Genomic DNA, 9,095 nt, shown 5'->3' on the forward strand with positions numbered 1-9,095 from the left:
AACAGGAACCCATAAAGGCGTCAGAATTTATTGCTAGAGTTTGTTGATATCACGAGTATAGGAGAGGGAGTGTGGTGCTGGCATACGAATAGAATAAGTTCTCAAGTTTGTAGTAACCGACAGAAATAAAAAGAAAGTTAATAGCAAAAAATTCTTTGTGCATCTCCCGATAAAATGAAACTCGCAACATCATTTTTACTTCCCGGAATTGCTTTACTCCTCGCGGAAAGTGTGACGGCTTAGCTTGTTTCTTCCGTCACTTTAATGATGAATGATGCCAGCGTTCTCTCTGCCATTAAGAAAGATTAGGAAAATAGTCATCTGATATATCTCTAGAACTTCCCAGGAGAGGTCACTAGAGCGAAAGTACGAAGTTACCTTAGGTTATTTAGTGATGTCGAGTGAGGGATATATTGCGAGATATGACAAGATCACACACACACACACACACACACACACACACACGACACTACACACCACGTAGTGTAGTGGTTAGCACGCTCGAGTCACAATCGAGAGGCCCGGGCTCGAGTCCCGGCGCGGCGAGGCAAATGGGCAAGCCTCTTAATGTGTGGCCCCTGTTCACCTAGCAGTAAATAGGTACGGGATGTAACTCGAGGAGTTGTGGCCTCGCTTTCCCGGTGTGTGGAGTGTGTTGTGGTCTCAGTCCTACCCGAAGATCGGTCTATGAGCTCTGAGCTCGCTCCGTAATGGAGAAGACTGGCTGGGTGACCAGCAGGCGACCGAGGTGAATTACATACACACACACACACACACACACACACACACACACACACACACACACACACACACACACGTCACTCGTTTGGTTCACAAATTGTTGAAGACTTACATATCACAGACTAATTTGGTCTCGTCCTGGAGTGAGGGAGCAACACGGAGCCAATAACATTTACAGAACTTCCCACCTCGCTGCCACGGGGGACGAGTAGTCTTATTACTTCTGTTCGAATACCTTGTACTCCTTGATGCCGCTGTCTGGGCTACCTGGACTTGAAGTAGGGCTGAATTGGATTTTATTATAGTTGTAAATATACGTAAACTCAACAAAATACTACCTTTTCTATATACAAACTTCATCGTCCACCACATGGCGACTACCGTTATCACGAGTTTCGTATCTCCTTGTTGGCAGTCGAACAAGAGTCTTAAGGCAAAGATACATATCAAATCAAGTCTTTTAAAACGTCTGTCTTCCCACGAGGCTGACAGACAAACTCCCTCCTGTCTTGGTCGGCGCCCTCCCGCTGCTTGTTAAGATCCGCCCGTTCCACCAATGCCCGACAACTCTGAAGAACTCGAATTATTTTGGAGAAAAAAAAAAAGATGCCATTCCATTGTTGTCCACAGAAAACCTATTAGTAGGAAAGGACCACTAGCGGTTTGGGAGCTCAGTGGAGCGCTGCCTTCCTCTGTCCTGCGGTCACCACCCGGCTGGCCTGAAAGATTGGTCTGGCCACAAGTTTTTTTCCGCCCACTGCAGTAAAACACAACCTCGATTCTAAATTTGAAAGCGTGTGTATGTGAGTGAGTGTGTGTGTGTGTGTGTGTGTGTGTGTGTGTGTGTGTGTGTGTGTGTGTGTGTGTGTGTGTGTGTGTGTGTGTGTGTGTGTGTGTGTGAGAGAGAGAGAGAGAGAGAGAGAGAGAGAGAGAGAGAGAGAGAGAGAGAGAGAGAGAGAGAGAGAGAGAGAGAGAGAGAGAGAGAGAGAGAGAGAGAGAGAGTAGGCAACCAAGCCATAACACAGCATAACCTAGATACAGCACACACACACACACACACACACACACACACACACACACACACACACACACACACACACACACTACCCACCATTAGTCTCCGCTCGTCCTTGCGTGTCGGGCCCAGCGCCAAGAAATGTATGCCAGAGATTTCCCCAGGACTCACCCGTCACACACACACACACACACACACACACACACACACACACACACACAGGCTTATCAAGGTATCACAGTATAACCTAGAGACGAGGCTGCAAGGTCATTTATACATTACTGCAGAACAGAGACAGTATAATCATGACTTGCCGCTTGTTTAGTGTGTGTGTGTGTGTGTGTGTGTGTGTGTGTGTGTGTGTGTGTGTGTGTGTGTGTGTGTGTGTGTGTGTGACCCTTTCTCCTTCCTGTGAAAGGGAAATTTGAAAGGTATGCTCTCTCACTCTCTCTCTCTCTCTCTCTCTCTCTCTCTCTCTCTCTCTCTCTCTCTCTCTCTCTCTCTGTGTGTGTGTGTGTCGTTCCAGTCAGATCACTCCTGGATATACAACGATGGAAGAGACAAAGGGGGCGGGAACTGTAATAAATACAATCCCCACCTTGAAATATCTATCTATAGCACACCATATAAATATAAAGTAACAAGCCTTGAATATAGACTCTGAGGATTCTAGGTAGCTCTGTCATTCCTAATCATTCTTACTTAGACGCACAATTTGCATATATTGACTAACGCAGCCTGGAATATTACACTCATTTACCTCGACCTCTGCCATTGTTGCCACACTTCTCCCTGCCCCCCGAGGCCAGCCACGTGTAGCCAGACAGCCAGCCGGACCTTTTGCACTCTCAGACCACCACCAGCAGTGACACGCGACGCCCACCACGCTCTCGACGCAATACAAACAATAGCAATGAACTTTTCCTCTCCATTCTAACCCATCGCCGCGTGTCTTCATAATTCTTAGTATGTTTACAATCCTTGAATTGTGATGATTGTGTGGCTGGGTATTGAATGCTGAACGCAAGAACAATAGACATACATACAATCAGTCATTTGTGTGTATTTACTCCTTAGCTCTCAGACTCCTGACTCACACGTGTCATTATAATTCTTGATATTTTTCAGAATAATTTGAATGGACAGCATAAAGTGAATTTGGATCTGTGATGAACGCAAAGGCAGATAGACAAACAAATATATAGACACGGAGACAAATGTGTATATATCAATCCTTTCACTATTAGGCAGTTCCCATTTACACAGGGTTTTGGGCACCTAATTTGCTTTGTAGCTTATACAAAACAAAACTAATAACGTATTTACTATTTTATGTGCCTATTTAAAACATATCTGCAATGGTTGTGAATTTAAACAAAGAAGTACCATAGTTACCATATAAATAAAAGGGTTAGAGCTACAGTGTTATATTCAGACAGAGACAGAAACACAGGCAGATGCAGACAAACAGAAGGCAAGCAATCAGTCAGACAAGCAGGCATGCAAATATGCATTTTCACACTCCGGTAGTTAAGCGAAATAGTAAAGTGATGTATAGAATTAACAAGAAAACAAAGCTATTCGACAAATTTGAAAGGTTTTCCAATATTCATAAAATATAATAGATGTTCAAAGCTGCGCTCGACAGGCAATACAACACAAATTGTTACATATATAAAAATGTTCCACAGTAATGCACATACGTTCAATGGCTCTGTGTGTGTGTGTGTGTGTGTGTGTGTGTGTGTGTGTGTGTGTGTGTGTGTGTGTGTGTGTGTGTGTAATTCACCTCGGTCGTCTGCTGGTCACCCAGCCAGTCTTCCTCATTACGGAGCGAGCTCAGAGCTCATAGACCGATCTTCGGGTAGGACTGAGACCACAACACACTCCACACACCGGGAAAAGCGAGCTCAGATCTCATAGACCGATCTTCGGGTAGGACTGAGACCACAACACACTCCACACACCGGGAAAGCGAGGCCATAACCCCTCGAGTTACATTCCGTACCTATTTACTGCTAGGTGAACAGGGGCTACACATAAGAGGTTTACCCATTTGCCTCGTTGTCTCCGGGACTCGAACCCGGACCCTCTTGATTGTGAGTCGAGCGTGTGTGTGTGTGTGTGTGTGTGTGTGTGTGTGTGTGTGTGTGTGTGTGTGTGTGTCACGTATCCTTGGCTCTATTCAGCAATCGGTTACTGGAGGCAAGTGCAGCAAAGACAAAGGAAGACAACAACACACACCGCCGCCAGGTAGAGCATGCGACGCATTCTCTAACAAACTCTGCCGCTTTCTGTTCATTTGCACTTAACATCAATAAATAAACAAATAAATTAATACACAAATATAACAATAAACAAATGGTGTGTGTGTGTGTGTGTGTGTGTGTGTGTGTGTGTGTGTGTGTGTGTGTGTGTGTGCCCATTTCTATATATCTGGATAAAATCTAGACCAGGCGATATATGCCCGAGCACTGTAAGACAAACATGATGGAGTGCTCGGTGTATTTCTTCTCTTGAATACCCAGACGGGCGCCGCTACTGAGCCCCCACCATCCTCCTAAGCACATACAAACACCGGCCGTTACCTTGCACATCACCGCTCCTCCACGAAAAACATCCTGGCAGTTGACCTTGGCAACACAACAGTAACACAGCCGCTCGCCGCCCATCGACCCGCACGCCCACCGCCGCCCTCTTGTTTATGTGCAAAGGTTTCGCCCATCACCTGCCCAGCACCTGCCGCATCCCAGCACCACCGACCCATTCCCTGCCTCCCTCCTGCCCTCACGTTACTCTCCTGTCGCTTCGTTCCATTATTTTTTTCTTTCTGCTTGACTGAGTGTGTCCTTCATACCTTAAGAAGAAAGGCATCGCTTCGCGGCTGCTGCTCTACTCCACTTTCTGCAGCTCATGTGGATTGGTTGCCTTTGTCAATTTTCAAGAACCTTAACTTGATGCATAATCATGCATATGTATCATATCATAGAGTAATATTAATCCAACTTTCAAGCAATATTTTTTTTTTTTTTTTTTTGATCTTAGACATATACGGACAATCAAATAAAACAAGAAAATCTTCCCGTGCCGGGAATCGAACCCGGGCCTCGCGGGTGAGAGCCGCGTATCCTAGCCACTAGACCACACGGGAATATAACGATTTTAAATATGTCTTTGGATCTGTTTCGTTCTCTCTTTCTCTCTCTCTCTCTCCAACTCTGTAAACAGGCTTTGTATGCAATGATTAGTTTAACGACGGAATTAGAGGAGAGGGGCCTGCCTGACCGAGGGCACGACAGGAAGGGCAGGAGCATGACGCAGTAAATCATGCCAAGGAAATCCCTTTTCATTATCAGCTTGACATCTGGAAATAAATGGGCCTCGCTTCACGTGGCGGTGTGAGGTGGGTCTATCCTTGCTCTTCAATACAACTTCAATATGATCCACGCGTTTTTCTTTATTCTTCCTAACTATGATATTCATGAATCTTCGATCTGCAGATGGACAAGATATTCCCAATTTGGCTGCGCGGACTCAACCACCGTGGGAGATACAGAGCATAAGTAAGTCCGTGGATAATTTATTCCATTCGATTTGGCGGAGCTCTCAGTTGTGGTTCATCGGTTTGCTTTGAGTGTGGCGACATTCCACACACCTTGACACGAGAGGGGCAAGGAGGGCTGGGTGGCGGGATGGGTAGCGGGCTGGGTGGAATGGTGGACTGCCTGAGAGGAAGCTCTGAAGATGAGGATGATAAGGGGGAATTGAGAAGCTTTGTTTACACAGGACTGCCACGTGTAGGCACGGCGGCTTCTTGTAGCTTCCCTCATTTTCTTGTGCTTCTTATGTTTTTAACAGTTTGGAAGATTCATATATATATATATATATATATATATATATATATATATATATATATATATATATATATATATATATATATATATATATATATATATATATATATATATATATATATATATATATATATATATATATATATATATATATATATATATATATATATATATATATATATATATATATATATATATATATATATATATATATATATATATATATATATATATATATATATATATATATATATATATATATATATATATATATATATATATGACACTATTATGGCATGGTAGGAAACGTTTATGCCTTATAGGACAGCAAGGTTCATGGAGTTTTGGTTGCTTTGATATTACATAAATTATCTCTTGACAAACATTGCTAAATATGATAGTATGTATACATAAACGTGAGCAAATATACATATTCAGGGAGACAAACAGCTGCCCCCATAATTTCCAACGGCAAGAGAAGCGAGAGACGTTAATGGTTTTTATTCGTGCTGCCTCGCCATCACAAGGCGGAACGCAGTGAGTATTTCTGGCTGGGGAAACTGTGTGGTGGAACACGCGAGGCGCCGGCGGCTCACACTCTACTCCTGCACCGTGCCCCACCCAGCCTTGTCATTCCCTGTACATATAGTTAAAATAAGTTTTCCGTCTACAAATTCTACGCTTCACAGACAACACCGCATTATTCAGTGAAGACCAAAGGTTAATTCTGTATTATACATTCATCATACACTTTGACGTGACATTAGTCTGCGGCACACCTGTCCCGCCACGGCCATCCGTCAAGGGAGCTTCGTGACTCATTACCGATTTGCTTCACGTAAATTGTTTGTTTGTAAACTTCTAAATGGATCTTTTGATCTTTTCTCGAGCGGTATGGCTTTTAACTAATATTATCATTAAAATTTTACTCCAGCACATATCCGCCCTTAATCTGTGCACATTAAAGTTAATATAGTTTGTTCACTATGATCTGCATACTTCTATAAGTAGGACGTCAGATTAATTTTTTGGGGAGTAAATTTGTTTAAGGAATGATTTCAAGTTCACTTTTGCACTGTAGCAGCAGAAGTATACATTTAAATTTATTCAATATTCGTCCTGCTTCAGTATCTATAAATTCAAGTCAGTGAAAAACAAAATATAAAATCCGTAACAATATACAGCCGAAACCATCTAATTTACCCTACAGACCTTCATTATATGAGCGGCAATAAAGAACCACACATTGAGCGGCGATGAAAACGTTGAGTGGCTTCCTCATTTTATTCTACCTACATCAGCCTCACATTTCACATAAATAACCTTCCACTTGACATTTTTAGCTCCACTCTACTATTCCCCGCTGGTGGCATCCCCGCACGCTTGCCACCCCACCACCCTGCGAGTGGAGGGTCTCACTGGCCTCATTAACCTAGACAAGCATTGAAGCCGCACGAGCCTCCCTACCCCGAGGTGTTTACAGCCCATTTACTCACCTCCCACGGGAATCTCTCCGCCCATAAGCCTCTTCCGCAAGAAACATTTTTGAGTGTCTTTAACCCGACCCGCTTCAAAGAGGGAGGGATGCCTGTCCTGAAAAGGCGGCCAACCCAAAGGAGTAAAGGAAGCTGACTGTACCGGAATGAATAGAGCGTGGTTGATGGTGTTTGTGATGATGGGGCTTATATAGAAATAGATGCTGACCTGAGTGGGGCGCTTGTCAACGACGCGCTTTTATAGGGCGTGGGTCAATGACATTGTGTTATGATTATTTTTGTCTACGCTATGCAGGGAGGAGTGAAAATATGATAGCTCTCTAACGTGTTTGCCGTTATGTATTTTAGTATGAAGTGGTTTTCTCCCTTCTATACCTGGTTCAGATGTGTTTCATCTTATCTGCACCGTTGTGTCTCGTAGTAAAGTAGCTATTCGTTTAGTTTCGACAAATGTCACTTTGGAACAGGTAATATTGTTTGCATTATGAGCTTTACTATATCCGTAATAGAGTCTTGATGCGAAGTGGTAATCTACATAACCCTATAAAGCTAGTCAAGAAATAAATACTGCTGTTCTCCTTTGTTATTTTGGAACAAACCTACGCCTAACCTTATCATGGTACGGACCAGAGCAGGGAGAGTAAATCAGGCAGAGTGCAATGCATTATACAAACTAAACTATTTCAATGCTGCAATGTTCTATTTCAGTACAAGTCCAATATCTGTAATCAGCTTATTTACTTATGTCTATTTACATATTAAGCTACCCGTCTTTATTCAGCTGATATTCTATTTATATATCAAGTATCTTTACTGAGCTAGAATTAATAGGGAATCGAGGAATCAGGAATGATTTTATCTCTTTCCTTTCACGTTCCATCCAAGCCTTGCACCACCACCATCTCCACCATCACCACCACCACCACCACCATCATTACTGAGGTTGTCTCCACGTTCGGTAATTAAGGAATTCTAAAAGACTACATGTTTTTCCAGACCTGCTCTTCCTCTTTCTCCTCCTTACTTCCATCCTACAGCTCCGTCTACCTCCTCTTCTCTCTCTCTCTCTCTCTCTCTCTCTCTCTCTCTCTCTCTCTCTCTCTCTCTCTCTCAAACAACCAACCTTTTCAGATCTCGACCTTCCTACCCATCACATTCCCTTCCCTCCCATCCATCAGCAGTTTACTCCACTTTCCCCTCACGCCGTGCCTCTCTCCCTCCTCACATTCCAGATTCCCCTTTCATTACATTTCCCTTCCATTTCGACACAATTGCCATTTCCTCAAGACATCTGTGTCTTGCCCAAACATCTGTATGCAAAGCAAGTGGGTGAAGTAGAAAAGAAAGGAGAAAAATAAATAGGAACATGGATCTCATCTCGTTTTCGTTTTGTCCATGAGTCTTTCGCTGGATTTCCTTAAGGTGCGTTCGGGAGCAACAGAAACACTTACAGATCTCTCTCTCTCTCTCTCTCTCTCTCTCTCTCTCTCTCTCTCTCTCTCTCTCTCTCTCTCTCTCTCTCTCCTCAATTACAGTAAGACGGATCCTTCCTCTTTCCTCTTCACTCCCCCTCTCGTTCCTCTTACCTCGCTTCCCAGCACAGAATCTTCCGTCAATTGACAGAATATATTTGCATGTTTAGCCCAAGACCTGGCGTGAGGGCGGTGTGTGGGCTCGTGTATACATGAGGAGGCGAGGGTGTAAGGCCTGGCTAACGCACCTGCCCTCCCACGCCTCCCCCCTTCCTTTCCAAGCCCCTCACCCTCCACTACACACACACACACGCACACTATACTACACTAGACACACACACACACACACACACACACACACACACACACACACACACACACAAGCTTTCAGAACGATGTCCCACGTTTTATTGCCGCGGCAGACAGTCATCGCTTAAATAATAATGCTCGTAACTCGGCACCTGTAATAAAGTGCTTGCAGGAAAATACCAGAGACTGCGCTGCTCATACAAAGCCT

General features: G+C 43.7%; 1 non-coding gene across 1 annotated transcript; it reads right to left on the bottom strand.

Annotated features, from left to right (window-relative positions):
• Window positions 1-4,835: 4,835 nt before the first annotated feature.
• On the bottom strand, window positions 4,836-4,907 carry Trnae-cuc. Its single transcript has one exon. It is a non-coding gene; the product is annotated as a tRNA-Glu (tRNA).
• Window positions 4,908-9,095: the final 4,188 nt, after the last annotated feature.

The sequence above is a fragment of the Portunus trituberculatus genome, chromosome 44, assembly GCF_017591435.1.
Source record: "Portunus trituberculatus isolate SZX2019 chromosome 44, ASM1759143v1, whole genome shotgun sequence".
NCBI lineage: Eukaryota > Metazoa > Arthropoda > Malacostraca > Decapoda > Portunidae > Portunus > Portunus trituberculatus.